Here is a 14,978-nt window from a genome sequence, read left to right on the forward strand (position 1 = left end):
CATGTTTATATAAGTTATAATTAAGCTTATTTACTAATTTGGTCTCAAATAGGAAAGGACGAAATTGGATCATTTTAAAAAATTTGGGTACTAAATTGAACCAAAAATTTAAATTAGGGCACTAAATTGAAAACAACTATTACACTGCCACATGTCATGATTGTAAGCTGCCACGTGGCACGATGATAAACTGACACGTGACAGTTTTTAAATTTTTTGAAAAAAAAATAATTTTTTGAAAAAAAATTAAAGAAAAGTAAAATTTTCATAGCTTGACACGTGTCCTGTACGGATACGGTGTTAACTCCAACTTAACGGAGAGGACCAAATTGAATCTCTTTATAAAATTGGGTACCAAATTGAACATTCCTAAAATTCGGGTACCAAATTGAACTTTCCAAAAAAGTTTGGGTACCAAATGTGTATTTATACCAAAAAATAAAGACAATCTTTAAAAAAATAATAATAATTAAATAGGTAGAAATTGTTTCTATTCTTATATAAAAAATAGTCAAAAGTTGAAAAGTTAAGGAAGTAGTTATTAATTTCCATGATCAAAAGTCTCCCAAAACAAAACAAAAATACAAAAGTAATAAAAGAAAATATATAAGTGGTTTGACGAAAGTATTAACCAATTTTAGTTTTAATTTTAGTATAATTTACAAACTTTAGTTTCAGACAATACGATCACTATAGATAGTTTTTACACATAAGTCTTTGTTTGGTTCAGATCATTAAAATTGGTTACTCAATCAATGTGAGTTATTCATAATTTTTTGAGTAAAAAATATTTCCCCCACGAACAACTCTAGTAGCTTTATTAAATATCCCTTAATGAGTAATAAAATGTTTACAAACATATAAATTTATTATCAGTAATATTTACATGATTATATAAAGATATTACGTTCAAAGAAAAAGGATTTTTTTTTTCCAAAAAAATTGTAATTTATAAATTTTTAAACAACTCCTTTAAATGTTATCAATAAATATAAAAAAATAATCATTCAAAACATTTCATAAATAATATGAACTGATTTTATTAATTCAATATATATCTAACATCCTAATTTCAGTATCTTAAAATTAATAATAAAATTAATAAACTAGAATGTTTCATCTGAATATTTCATTATTCATTTATCATTGTTAGATAATTTTGTTTTTAGAAAAATTTAAATGATAAAATAATTATTAGAAAGAGAATATTAATCATGAAAAAATAATTTAAATTTTTCTATTTTATATATTTAAAGTTTTTTATTTAGACTTATAAAATTGAAATTATTTAAAAAATATTCTTAAAATTTATAATTTATTTGTATCAATATTTCAGTGTGCAATTTTAATTGCATTGTATTTTAAAATTAATTATTTTTATTTAAGTTTAGATTTCAAAGACTTCTTTTTAAATAATTTCATTTTAAATTAAGAAAAATAAAATAAAAATATCAACAAGCATAGATAGTCGCAAGTATATAAAAAAATTTGCAACTGTTTTTTCACATAAACCCAATAGTAATGGAACATACTTTTATAATTGGACAAGTTCTCATCTAATTACTAGAGGAACCTAAAATTTCACTTTGAAATAACTCAATACATACACTATGTTAATAAATATAACTTTTTACCACCCTAGTAATAGTCTAATTACATTATTCACTTACCTCTAATCACATATAAAACATTGATGTAACTCATTTAATTTCATGTAAAAATAAAAACATAATATAATAAAATATGTTGTAATAGATAACCTTTGCAGTTTTTATATAATAAAATATGTATTTTCTATTTTACTTAAACTTTCCTTTTCAAATTCGTAAAATATGTTGGTACAATGTTGTTTTATTTTGTAAGCAATTACCATAACAAATTGTCATTTAAATTTGTTTCCTGGAAACTATATGAATTGCTTATGTTCTGAAGATTATAAGTTGCCTCCAATATATTTTGTTTACTTTTATTTCTAAATAATCTTAATACCATGTTAAAAACTATTAATAATTAATAAAACACTCTATTAAAATTTAAATTATTCATTATAGATTTAAAAGATGTAATTTTTGCTATCAACTTTGGTTTTTACATAGTACAAGACTACAAATATTAAAATAAAACTAAAAAAAACTGTGTATACGCAAAGATGTAAAATATATTTAAATCTAAATTGTTCTTACCAATTCAAACAAAATAAAATATTTATTTATGATATATCGATTATACTAATTAAAAGTCCTTCATTGAAAACGAAAAACACTTATACATTATGCAATATAACAAAATCATGTTATTTTCTTCTTCAAATAATATCTTTACTAGAAATGGTGGTTATTAAAATAAAATAAAATTATTTTTCATAATATGTTAGTAAATATGGCTTACAAAATTGAATTAGATATTATTTATCTTGAATGTAAAAAATAATAAATTAATGCTTAGTTAAATAATATATTTAAAAAAGATACTATAATTATTTTAGTATAAATTATTTTTATTACTATGATTATCTTAATTAATATTTATGTTTTGTATTTTAACACTTAATAAATCATAAAATTAATAAAGAATATAAAAAAATTAAAAAAATGTTTTAACCTAAACATAACATAAGTCTACAAATCTTTTTAATGTAACCTTTTCATATATTACAAACAAGTTACAAAAGGTGAATAAAATATTTCTGTAAAATTGAAGAAAATTTTGAAAGCATTCAGTATAGCCAATTTTTCATCTATCTATCACATGCTTTTTGTGAAAAGATTTTATCAACCTATTGTGATTTTTGCAGAAGATTTCATAACATATTAATTTCTTTTTTTTTATAATTCTTACAAATTTCACAATTTGAATATTTAATTTGAGAAGTAAATGCACAATTACATGAGAAATTTAGATAGAATTATTTTCAAAGCATTATAATTAATTTCCAAAGTATGATTTTGTAAATTTTTAGTTCATTTATTTTCAAATAGTTTATCCTTCTCCTTGAATTACATTAAATAAATTATTATAATTTGAATATGTAACATTTCATTCAATAATATAATAGTACTAAATAAATATCATATCATTGATATTCACAAAACAGAGGAAAAGAAAGTATGACTATTCTACAAAAGATGTGATGAAAAGATTAGATAAATATATTAAAAAACAACATATGGTTCCTCGAAAGATTTAACAAAAAGGAAAAAAAAGTTGATGACTAGACTGCTGCATCCTCTCCTTCCTAATATGGATCAATTCTTGCTTCTTCATTTGCTCACGTCAATTAAGATGGTAATTAAGAAAAAACAAAAGGACAAACCATAGGTTGAACAAACAAGGAAAACAAAAGAAAGGGTAAGCTACCTGAAAAAGAAGATAACATATATAAATTTAAAGCACAAAATCACTGAATATAAGTTAGATCTAAATACAAGTTAAATCAAATTCTTCTAGACTCAATTTATCCAAATACACGCACTTGATTAAATTTGTGAAGCTATGCATTTGTGGTGGTATTACACTACTCTACCGAACTCTCACACACAAGGTTAATCCATGTTACGGTTATAAGAATCTCGAGATCATTTTTATGACATGACCTATTGCCACTCTCACTACCTAACCATTCTCTTCTATATGAGTATGAATGATTAGTAGAGTTCAAGATATCTTAATAAGATGAAACAATTTTGTTTGATTTAACCCGAGTGAGTTGGGTTCTTAGTGGGCCGAGTCCAATATTGACCCATATCAAAATTTCCAATTCTTTTTTAAATTAACTCGGCCGAACTTGTGATAGGTAAGGTTGACTCACAGGTTATAACCCATTTTGACATCTCTAGATATGATAGATAAAAAAAAAATATTTTGATAGATGAAAAAGTAAGATTACAAGTTTACTCTTATAATTAAAATTATTTAAAATAAAAAGTAATTAATTAAATTTAATTGAAAATAAAATATGAATAATTAGTTTTTAAATAAAAAATTAATTAGTGTAATTAATTTGAAATAAAATTTAATTGGTTAAAAATAATTTTAATTAAATATTAAAGTCTAATAAAATTATATTATTTTAATTAATTATTCACTACAAAAAATATCACATTCACTACATTAACTAACAACATTTGATCACTAAAATTAATTGTTAATGAGACATTTTCTTGCAATGATTATTATTGTTATTAATTTTATTAGTATTTTATTTAGATATTATATTATTTTTTTCATTAATATGATTTTTAAATACTTTTTATTTCATTAGTATTATTATTATGCACAATAAAATAGTAAAAAAATTAAGGATATCCTGAAAGAAACAAGTCATTCTCTTTTCATTTGTAGAAACAACAAACATGCTGAAACAAACCCGGGATTAAAGATGAGGAAATAATGTTCGCACTGTATTTGTTTATTTTCATTCATAGTCTAAAAAGCTAAATTTGTAAGTATTTGTATATTCTTAAAAGATTTCATAGCAAAAGGAAAATGAACTACTACATTCCATAATTAATAGGTCTAATAACCACCTCAATTAGGATATAAACCCTATTATATCAATACATGAAATAATCTAAGTATACAAACAATCACATTAAAAGTCAAAACTAATCAAAAGTATTACCTAATTAATGTCACAAATAATCCGAAAAGAATAATAATAGGAAGTGTTTATGAAAGTATATCACCAAATGCTTTCAAGTGATAATTATCCAAAAACTCATTATTAAAAACACTTTTTAATTCTTAATTCTTAAATATTATTTTTATCAGAATGAAAAATCAAATATCAAATACATATTAGATTTGTCATATATAATATATTTAATTTAAAAATGGGGATTATATGTCACTTTATAAAATCATATAATATAATTGAAATATACAGTATTTATTAATTTTTCCAATTTAATAATATTTTGCATATAACAAATATTGTTGATATAAATCTTAAATCTATTAAATGTAGTATATTTGTTATTGTTATCTTTAAACAATATGTATTCGAAATTCACTCAACCAGAAATAATATTAAAATGTTTCATTTAATAACTTTGACACAAAAATAAATTTATATATTACAAAATATCTTCACTTCAAATATATTTTTTATGTATAGTGAAAGATGAAAATGAACTAACAAGACTTTTACGTAAATATAATATAGAAAAGGCTTTACCTAAATATGATTTATCCATTTCAAAATTTCAAAACTCAAATACCACCTACTAGGCAGGTGACAGGTTTCCTTTAAGTGTGAACTGTGTTCCTTTATTAAATTTAACTATTTCAAATGCTATTTTTTTTTTTATGAAATATTCTTAAATGAGCTAATTATTTATTACTCAAATGAGAACAAAGTTTTATGTTATAAAAATTTAAATCACGAGACTTAAAATGTCACTGAAACAATGATAAAAATATAGACTTTAGAGACAAGAAGATGGATCTCTGATTTGTTTATAAATAATATAACTTCAGACATGTCTTTCAAATAAAACTAAATTTACAATACTATTAATTAAAAACATATTTATATTTGTTTTTTGTTCTGATCATGATTTCTCTTTTGTGTCTGGAGAGATCCTTTGTTCTCATTGATGGAGACAAGAGGGTTCTGAAATTGATCTCCCCAAGAGATGAACCTTTTACACAGACAATGGTGAAAGGCAGAACCAGTAGATTTCATAGGGTGCAGTCACAATAATAATGCCTCAACCTCTCTCAAATTCAACTCTGTTCCTTTAAAACCCTACAATTATTATATCATTCAACTACTTCAAAGATAAAAATCTGTTTTTTACAATTAACCTCATTCTTCAGATTCCAAGGCTAGGGTTCAGAGGTTGCTACTTTTTCCCATTACTTTCCTTTGGGAGTTCATAGTTCTAATCGGAATAGAGGGAGAAATATGGAAGAACAGTGTCAAACTTAACTGTCTTTGGGACAAAAACAACCTAATAAATTAAGAAATGCTCACATGATGTCTGTTTATTAAGCACATGATGTCTGCATACTAAGCACACTCGTCTAAAATGTTAGAATCTGCCATGACAGGACAAAACTTCAGCCTTGTACAGAAAACTACTGAAACCTACAACATGAACATTCACATGTTCAAAACTAAAATTACATACTAAAGGTGTGAGATATATGTGCATGAATCCTCCTCAAAATTCTCTCTTCATCCTAAACTGAACAAAAAAAAAAGGTTTAGAACTTAATTGTAAAGGGGATTTTAACTCATAAAGATTCTTCATTTGAGTGTTTTCTTAACTCATACTTCACTTTCCAACACCGTGAGTCCAAATTTGATCATATAACTGCAGGATTTTCATTACATTCTTTATTTTCTCTCTTGCTGAATGATTTCTTTCCACATATGGAACCCGAATCGTTAGTGTCCTCTGTATTTCACACAATATTTGATTGTAAAATGCTTTCTATCTCTGCTCTTGTTTTTGTCTGTAGTTTAAGGCTCAAGTATCTGTCAAATTGAGGATTCCAAAGTTAGGTTGTGGGAAATTCATTATTCCTCTGTCAAAATTCTCACCAAATAATTGTATAATGCAGATGAACATAAGAAAAGCATAATATAAGTTTTATGCATGATGGCAAATAGGAAAATGTTAAGAATCAAAGTGTGAGTCTGAGTCCCACATTGGTTATAAATGAGAAAGTGAAGCATTATATAACGATAAAAACTCATAAATCCATTGCCTTACAGTTTTAGGTTGAGAGTGGTGTTAATATCTTATATGGTCAGACTCATGTCTCATTAGTGTTGTATCTTCCCAATAAACTTTCTTCTTAAACCTAACAAGTGGTATCAGAACCAATAGTTAAAACTAGTTCGGACGAGTACAGGTCCCTATATTGAAATTGATCCGATAGTTCTACTTCGCTTAAAATTTATAGTTAGGTCGGTAAGAAGTGATTATAGTTTGCTAATTAATGATATTGAGTTGTGTGAAGGAAAGAAAGAAAAGGGTTTTCAGATGGTAGTTTGGAGATAGCAAGTGTCGCTTTCTTTCAATTCATGCTGGCACTGGTAAACATCATCTTTGGTTTCAGCCAACATCACAATTCAAGTGTTGCTCATTTCTTCATAAAACTTACCCTTTTAAGTAGCATTAGGTAACATCAATCAGAAAGTTAACACAACAATATTCAACTAAAAGGCCCTATGTAACAGGATTCAAGAGAAGAATATAACACCCAATAAAGTAAACGAATACAGCATCTCTATTTTTGCTTCCCCATGTTCTATGTTTGCTATTTTAATAACATTAGGAAAGTTAAAAGTGTTCTTATTGGCATATGAAATTTAAGTTTAACTCCTTAATTGATATACATTACATTCCTTTTATGTCATCGAGTTTGGAAATATAGGATGCCTAATTGATTCAATCAACCAACTTGATTCAGATAAACGTGTAAATGATTCTGAAATGATTAGAAGAAAATTGAATTTAAACGTCTGTAACCTCATAAAATTAATTATATTTATAGATCATAAATAGTTTATATGATGTACAGATACGATATGTGTATAGGATACAATACGTATCTGATACGTTGATATGTTTATTTTCAAAATAATAGGATATAATAGATATGTGATATATGAATATTGAAAAGTATACAATAATTCTTATAACCAAATAAAGATATGATGATTGTTAATGTGTGAATCCAAATTTTATAATTAGAGATCAATTATTTTGGTAGTCAAAACCTTATAGCTAATGTTAGTGACCAATTTTAAAACCAATTCATGATTGAAACTATTTTAATTATCAATTTAGAGACCAATTATAATTTTTTTAAACTATTTTAGCTCTCAATTTGGTCATTATATAATAACTAATTATTTTTTCACTAAAATTGGTCACTATTCAAATATTGTATTATATTGTACTACGACTTTATTAATTAGATACGTCATTGATAAGTATTGGTATTATACACGAATATGTAACCTATGTTGAAGTATCGGTACATCATAAGTTTTTATCATCTCACAATATTACTTTACAATGTTCGATTCAAACTAGTAAAGATGAATTGAATAATGAAAATTTCGTTATGAAATATGGAGAATCTAAATGTGAGTTTGAGTAATATATTAAATAAAAATAGAAAGTTGAATATAATATAAAATGAAAATTTATAAATTTATTACGTTAAAAATTTAAAAATTTTAAGTAGAAAGTTTTTGTTAAAAAGTTATATGAGTTAAATTCCTGGCTTATTAGTTTGTCTTTCCTTAAAGCATTTTTTAAATGTGTATAAATGGTATGTATTTTTTTTTGACAGAGATTAACAATTTTAATCAATAAAATAAAAACTATTTTAGTGCTTATAGAAAAAGGTGTTTCATTTGATTTTGGTTTGGTTGACTTACTCATTTTAAAACAAAATATCATTATCCTATTTTTAATTTGGTTTTCAGGTGATTTTGAAGATGTTTTTATAATTATAAATTTTTATGTTAGAGAATAATTTTATAGTCTCAGTCCTTCATATTTCTTGAATAGATTTCACTAAAAACTTAGTAGTTCTATTGTTTCCTATTGTTTCGAATTAGCATCGAAAAGATATAAATTTTCACATTTCATCTTAACCTATGATTTTTTTTATACTGTTGAATTGTCCGGAATAGATCTTTTGGGTCAAGTCCATAAAAGGTACTGATCTAGTTGGGCTTGGGCTTCGACCTTGATATTTTATCAGTCCAAAGCCCTAATGAAAGCCCAAGTTGATAGTGATACATACTTACTGTAATAAGAAGATTAAGATTTTTCTAGAAAACAATTTCAGTAATACTACCAGCATAATACTTAAACTTCTCCTTTAAGAAGTCTAGAAATTCTTTTAAACAAATTAAGAATCTTTTTAGTAAATAATTTCTACTGTTTGAAAGTTTCTTTAACTTCTCTGGTACTTATTTTTGACAGCTACTTTCAATTTTGAATTTTAGCATTAAAATCTGCAGTAATTATTATTACTATTATTATTATTTACAAATTAATTGAGATATTTGTAGAACATTATGATACAAATATTTTATGTTAGTCCAACTTCAACCCTACTATAATTAGGTCATGTCATGTCCTTGACACTAGAAGCACAAATGCCGAAACCAAAATTCTGTCTGGTAACTTGTACTAACATCATAGTAAAAGCTGTCTCAATATAATGTTTAAATAAGGGATTTTACTTTATCGTCTGTAAGAAACAGAATCATGATATTTTGAAAATATAAATTAAATTAAATTAAATTCATTTGTCACATGTTTCTTCGTGTTATTTTTTTTCCCAGATGGCATTGTATTTATATTTATTTAAACTGAAAATAAGAGATTAATATGCATTGAGACGCGTCTGGTTAGAAAGTTTAAATTAGTGTAGAAAAAAAAATCTAACGTATTCATTATATTATAGAAAATGATATCATAATTAAGGACACAGATATGAAAATATATTTTCTATGAATATAAAAGAAGTAATTAAATATAATCAACCATTTGGTTTTTCTTTTTTTATGAATAATTTTGGTTTCTTCTAGATTGCCTTCGTTCTTTCGATCATTATTTTCCACAGAAATGGTTGCATAAACTGAATTTAACACTTTCTTCAACTACGTCACACTTAGAACTCTGACTATTCAGAGTGCAGAAAAGTATATTAATTAATAGAACAATATCATTTGCACACGCCTGTTATTGCTAAAAACAATAAATAATATTATCTATTAACCACTACTTTTCTATCTCTGAATATTAATTTGGATGTATTGAAAATTAAATAAATCTTAATTCTTCAAATGTAAAGCATAGGTGCAAAACTAACATTAGTTTTTATATATTTAATATATATATATATATATATATATATATATATATATATATAATTAGAAATTTTCTAGTTCTAACTTCAATGTTGTAATTACACAAGTATTGAACAAGAATTGAACAAGCTACATTTTGCTCTTCAAATCACACAAATATAAAAAAGAAGAAGAGAAGAATGTAGTTTGTATTGAAAGGGCTATAATTACTTTATAAGAACATAAGTAAAAGTTGTTTATACGAGTTTCTTGTAAATAAAAGTAATATTTTAACATGAATTTTTTAAGTTAAAAGAGTTTGTTATATATAAGTAAGAATTTATATATTGTGAGATTTATATTTTTCTATTATTTTTATTAATAAGGAGTTTTCCTAAGCAACTCATGTTGTAATTTTCCATTAAAGTAAGAGAAAAAGAAAAGTGAAAGCCACCAACTGCATGTCAAGTCCTTCTGAAAATTTATAAGCCGAAAGCTACTCCCTCCTTTTTAAAAAATTGTAATTAAGAAAGAGAAAAAAACTGTTTAGTCTTTTTACTATTTAAAAAGCATAGAAAATAAATTGTTTGTTCAAGCTACAAATAAACAAAAAGATTACTCTTAGATATATCTGTCTAAACCACTATCTATGGATATAGATATTTTCTAACACTTCCTCAAATCTAATGTTTACAATAACCAAACAAAAACTATGTAAAATATTCTAATTTAAAGAGACGTTTTGAAATTGAAAGCTATGCATGTAGAAAGCTTCCATATCATCATTCCTAAAAGATTGATATAAATTTGTATTAAAAAATTATGAAGCTTCAGAAAAGTATTAGGAATCAATATAGTATAATTAAAATAATAATTTAATCCTCTACTAACTACATGGTACAGAGATTATATTCAATAATACACGAGCCGCCACTATAGTAGTGGATGAAATTTCCATAACACCACTAATAATTAATAATTAATGATAATTATTATAGTAAGTGAAAAAGTGTGTGTATCCATTGCATTATGCAATGGTTCAAAATTTTCTTTTATTTTTTAGCTTTGTTATGTACAATTCACTTTCATGATTGATTATATAGAAATAAAAAGAGAGAAAAAAGAAAAGTTGAAGAAATCGAGAATCAGAAGGAAGAAGTGTAATCGGAGTAGAACTCGTTGATTCCAGAAGCAGCCCAGAGGCGTTGATTATAATCATCAAGCATGTCATCAGGCACAAAGGGGGTCCTACATAGAGGGCATGTTTTCTGATCGTGATCGATCCAACGGTCCACGCAGGCGCGGTGGAAAATGTGTTTGCAGTTCCGCATGCAGCGAATCTCCTCCTCCTCGGAGAACTCGAACAGACAGACGGCGCAGGCGCAGGAGTTTTCTCCGGACTCTCCGAACTTGGCGACGGGAAGGATATCCCGGATGAGTAGCGCCGACACGGAGGGAGGCCTGGAGACGGCGGCGGTTGCGGCGGTTGCGGCGGAGATGCGGGGGTCCGGCCATGCGACTTCAGTTTCGAGGAAGTCGGAGAGTCCGAGGAGGTGGAAGAGAAAGAACACGAAGTTTCGGAGGAGGCCGAGGAAAGCTAGTGTGTGAAGGAAGGGGTTGGGGAAGAAGACCTCGGCGTAACCCACCGGAAAACCCATCGGAGAAGAATATGTTGATGTCGGAGACGCGGTTTTTGTGTGTCTTTAGAGAGAGAGAGAAGTGAGGAACAGAAGCTTCGATATTGGGAAGCGAGTGTGGAATATATAATAGTGGCAGCTTCTTTATATTATTATTATATATAAATAAATAAAAGACTTCAAAATACGTTACCATAGTGCGTAGGGCAATTATTGAAAGGTCCCTTGCCAACTACGCGAATATAATCTAACTATCACATATTTATAGATTTCATTAATGATTTATTTTTTTAATAATTTTATTTACTTCATTTTAAAATAATGTTACTTTTTAATGGTATTTTTATTCGCCGTATTTACAGTTAAGATTCGAGTTTAGTCTTTAAATCATTTACAGTATGTGTTAATAAAGATACACTAGATTTGTTTAGCTCGGTACATTCTTAGAAAATAGAATAAAAGATTGATTTGATGAAATACTAATTGTTTGTTATACTCGCATAGATTGAGCATTTGTTATCAGAGGTTAATAAATGATGTTATATATTGTTTGTTGTAAATAAAATAAGTGTATAAAACAATTAAAAAGTGATAATTAAATTAAAATTATATATAAGTCTAATTAAATTAATTGTATAGTTAAGATGTGTGTAGGTTATGTTTGGCTAAGAAATAGGGGTTTGCAAGTAAAGAATTAGGGTGATGTTTTTGGACTTGAGCTGTGTTTGTTTTTTATGTGTGGCGAAAAAGAAATATAGTAAGGGTTGGACTACTTAGATGGTTTTATAAAATTAACTAAACATTCTTAAGTTTATTTTTACTAAATATATAATGAAAATTAGTTAACAAGTCTTGGAATGAATATTGTCGTTATATTCAACACGTTTGTGAGATTAATTATGGTAATCATGTAGTTTTGGTGTTTTGGGATAAATGTTGTTCTATGTCCATTATTGGTCATCTAACAAAGAAGTTATTGATAATTATGAAGAATTAATATTGAACTTAAATACTTTTTTTGTTTTTATTTCTATCGCATTTATTTAATTTAGTCTTTTTTAGGCATTCAAATAGGTCTAATTTTTGATAATTTTATTCATATTATGTGTCAGTTCCTTTTGTTTATTTTTTATTAATTTTAAAAGAATTATTCACATAACAATCTGTGTCAATATCACCGATACGTGTTATTTATTTTGACTCCATTTAATTCATGTATTCTTTATTTTTTTCAATTCAATGTCAATTTTTGTTAAAATATAACAATTTCGTTGTTTTTGAATTGAGATCAATATTTAATTTATTAATAATTGTTATACTAATATTTTAATTATAATTGAAATTTTTATTAATTATTTTTTAAATTCAATAATAAATTATCAAATTTAATTATAAATTGAATGTAATTTTAGATTAAATTATTAATTATTAATTATATAATAATTTTAGATTAAATTTTAATTGAAAATATTATTTAATTGTTTCAATTAGAGTCAATTGTTATTTAATTTTAAAATATTATTAAAATATAATTATTAAATGTTTTCTTCTAACAAGTATATTCTACATACACTAATATTTTTAAATTTAACATTTAAAAATATTACAAATATTAGAAATAAAAAAATACTAATATTTTTAAAATAATCATTTAAATTTAAAACATTTTAGATTTTAATATCTAAAACACAATAGATAAATTAAATGTTTTAAATTTAAATGTTAATTTTAGAAATATGAGTATATTTTTATAAAATATTTAATCATTATATTCTAATAATATTTTAAATAATTATAATCTATTTAACAATTGAATCTAATAATTATATTCAATTTACAATTAAATATAATAATTTATAATTTAATTTCAAAAATAATTAATATAAATGTCAAGTTTAATAAAAATATTAGTATAATATTTATATAAAATTAAATTTGGTCTTAATTTGGAAGGAACAAAATTGACCAATTTTAACAAAAATTAGGACTAAATTGAATAAAAATAACAAATATAAAGACTAATTAAACAAAAAGAAATTACACAACCATGACATGTGACATTGACATTCACATGTAGCACGATATGTGGACAATTTTTTTAAAATTTAAAAAAATAATAAAAGAAACAGAATTAGGACGGACATGCATTGTTTACAAACATCAACTATTTAAACACTGCTAGCAAAAATGACCAAATTGATACAAATTATCAAAAATTAAGATTTAATTAAACATTTAATAAAAAAGATTATCAAATTGAATAAAAATAACAACTAAAAGAGTATTTAAAATTTGTTATTTAGAAGAGATATATTAACGATACAACAACCTCTTATAATATATAGGGTTCCACCTATGCAACCTCCCAAATTTGAAGACATTTTTTACAAGTCTTTTATTTAAAGAAAAATTCATTTACTTGTCAACATATCATCGGAAAACCTTATTATGTATTGCCTCATGCTCAAGTCAATGCGAGGCAAGAAAGAGTCCTAAGGATCATGACCATGTGATCATTATGTAGGAATAATCTAACAATTGTGGAGGTGCGACATTTTTTTATTCATCCATCTGAAAAGAGAAGATCTCAAAATTTTCTTTTTAGTAAAATTATGTTTAATTATAATATTTCTCTGTTAAATTAATTATAAAATTATGTTTAAGAAATAAGGTCTCAATATTTTTTAATAATAATATACCTTTATTAAATATGTTTACTCAAAATACTTAAAAAAACTAGTACTAACATATCTCTATTACATTAATTATAATATTAAGTTTAAGAAAAGGAAAAAGCCTCATTTTTGTAGTAGTAATATACATGTATTAAACTAATTATACATTATATTTAAGAAAAAAAAAACTAAAACAAAATTTTAGTACTAAAATATTTCTATTAAATTAAATTTACGTTTGAGAATAACATTTAATTAAATTATTAATAGTGTATGTTAATTTTATTGACATTAAAAATTATATTTAAATAGTTAATTTTATTTCAAAAATTATAATTTTATTTTGGAAAAATATAATAATTATTTATTTCATTCTTTTATAATAAATTTTGATTATATATATTTTTTTATTTTGTGTGAATTTTATCACCTCTTTATCTTTCTTCAATTCCAAAGGTAGAGTTTTTGTATACCAATATTTTTATCCTCAATTCAGGTTATTATGTTTTTTCTTTATATTTATATTTATGTTGTTGTTTATATTCTATTTGTTGAATTTGTATTAGGATTATAAATGCATTTCTTTTTTTCAAAATTTTATTTTTAGATATTTTTTGATTTATTAATTTTAAGAGTTTTTTTCATATATTTAAACAAGAAACAAAATCTTTTCTACATAATAATTAATTAGGTTATGATTTAGCTTTTTATGAATAGCAAATAGATTAGAGCATAAGAATTAATAAACCACAAACATTACACATAAATAATTTGTTAGATTTTGATTTATTTTCAGAATTAAATATCTTAAGAATAAATTTTGAAAAATTATAAACC

The 14,978-nt window shown here is 24.6% G+C and overlaps 1 pseudogene; it reads right to left on the minus strand.

Moving 5' to 3' along the window:
• Positions 1–10,798: 10,798 nt before the first annotated feature.
• Positions 10,799–11,606, minus strand: LOC114167227 (brassinosteroid-responsive RING protein 1 pseudogene; annotated as a pseudogene).
• Between the last annotated feature and the right edge of the window lie 3,372 nt (positions 11,607–14,978).

This window comes from Vigna unguiculata, chromosome 10 (genome assembly GCF_037176805.1).
Source record: "Vigna unguiculata cultivar grain cowpea cultivar isolate G323 ecotype 2 chromosome 10, ASM3717680v1, whole genome shotgun sequence".
NCBI lineage: Eukaryota > Viridiplantae > Streptophyta > Magnoliopsida > Fabales > Fabaceae > Vigna > Vigna unguiculata.